The 1,971-nt window shown below is 34.8% G+C and overlaps 1 long non-coding RNA gene across 1 annotated transcript; it reads left to right on the forward strand.

Moving 5' to 3' along the window:
- Positions 1–1,106: 1,106 nt before the first annotated feature.
- Positions 1,107–1,787, forward strand: LOC107572229 (uncharacterized). The gene is made up of 3 exons (XR_001607300.1): positions 1,107–1,175; positions 1,330–1,393; positions 1,639–1,787. It is a non-coding gene; the product is annotated as an uncharacterized lncRNA (long non-coding RNA).
- The last annotated feature ends 184 nt before the right edge of the window (positions 1,788–1,971 follow it).

The raw sequence follows: 1,971 nt of genomic DNA on the forward strand, positions 1-1,971 counted from the left end.
CACACACACACACACACACACACACACACACATACACATGCGGTCGCACACACACACACGTACACACACACTATGTCATTGCAGATATCCTACATAAATCATTTTATGGTTCTACACAACATTTGTCAACTGATATGGGTAATTAAATTGCTGATGCTAATAACGATATCTACATCAACTGATAGACCCTGATATATATAAAAAATAGCTCAATTATGTATATTTATGAGCCAAACATGAGACTTAAGATTTAAACTGAGATGTACATACACTCATATTTTAACCCAAATGTCATTAAAATTCACAAAATGTATAATAATTGTTCATAATTGATAATTTTGGAATTAACACAACGACCACCATCTACCTCTGTTACAAACTAGACATGGTTTTTGCTCATATCTCCTCATTAACAGCTCTGGCCAATTTAGTTTTATGACTGGATTTACTGTATGATCAGGAAAAGGTTTTGTTGTTTAATGTAAAAATTTAGTGAAGTCCATACACTTACAAAAATAAGGCATACATTTTTAATAAGGCATAAAATAGTAAAGTGGTTTCCTGCTGCATGTTTGTGATTTCTTTGTTATATATTACTGTAAAATATTATGGAACGCTGTTTTGTTTGTATCACTTTGTTGCATTGCAGTTATGAATGTATTCACCAACAGAAATAAAAATACATTCATGTACAGTATATATTAATATAGAGGCTCAAATTGTTTTTGTCCAATTATTTTTTTATTGACAGAATTTTGATCAAAGTGTTAAAAGCCGTTATCTATACAATCATCAGGGGTTCCTGAAGCCACTTTAGGGGAGATGATTGAACTTCAATTTTCATGACATTTTAACTATTAACTACTTGTTAACTAATGATCTGTTAAGCATTACATAATGTACTGATGTTAGTTAATGTTCTTAATCAAAGAAAACCGATTTAGTTTTTTTAATAATAATAATAATGGGGGTCTCTGGGTCTGTAAAGACTAGAAACCATTGATCTATATGATTCAATCCCTTTCTGTTGTAGAACAGTAACCTTATTATGCTTATGTTTTTCCACTCATGTAAAAAACCAAATCAAACTAGTTACAAGAGGTCAAAGTCCATCTGCCCTCAAACAGCATTTCAGCTCGGTTTGTCCCTCTTTGTTGTTTGTAAAAGACTTCAAGGTAGGATTGTAGATTCAGTCTTTGTTTTGCGGTGCTTTATATTCTAAAGATTTGTGATACCAACATGTTTTTAAGAGCTGTTGGCTTAAACATTAACCCTGTGTGCTTACGCTGGTTTGTTTTGCTGATTAACTCAATGAAACTAATCAAACAGTGTCGAGTCCGGATCATCCTCATATAAACAGCAGCACAGCCAGAAGACTCTGACTTCATAACGGGTAAGACCTTAAGATCTTCTTAAACATATTTTGAATAGTTTTGTTAGAAGCTGGTAATGTTAATGTTCATTGTACAAGTTTAAAATCTCCACTTCAATATTAATGTTGACAGGAGTCTGTATTTTTATTATTGACCAGTATTGTTTTGAGAGGTTTTGAATAATCCTTTCTGACTTGAAAGAATCAGATGGGGCAACTTTTTGGGATACCTCTCTTTAAAACCATAATTTCTCTATGTATTGTAGGTTTACAGCTATGGGTTCTTCAGCGAAAAGCAACAGTCCCATCACTACACATGTGCTGAACACTGGGGACGGGGTCCCAGCGGCAAGAGTGGCCATCAGTCTACACCGCCTGGACCCCCGCATGGCCATCTGGAACCTCATAACTATCGGGTGGGTATATGGTTATTGTTTAAAGCTGAAGTGTGTCATTTTTGGATGTTTTTGAATGTTTGAACATCTTGACCAGCCTGACACAGTAACTCTGGCTCAACCAATGATGCGAGTTTGGGGGCGGGACTATCTGTTTGGCCAACCAATGAGAGATTCTTTTTTAGAAAACCTGGAATTTTTTTT

Source organism: Sinocyclocheilus grahami, unplaced genomic scaffold (genome assembly GCF_001515645.1).
Source record: "Sinocyclocheilus grahami isolate Dianchi unplaced genomic scaffold, SAMN03320097.WGS_v1.1 scaffold1720.1, whole genome shotgun sequence".
In the NCBI taxonomy this organism is placed as follows: Eukaryota; Metazoa; Chordata; class Actinopteri; order Cypriniformes; family Cyprinidae; genus Sinocyclocheilus; species Sinocyclocheilus grahami.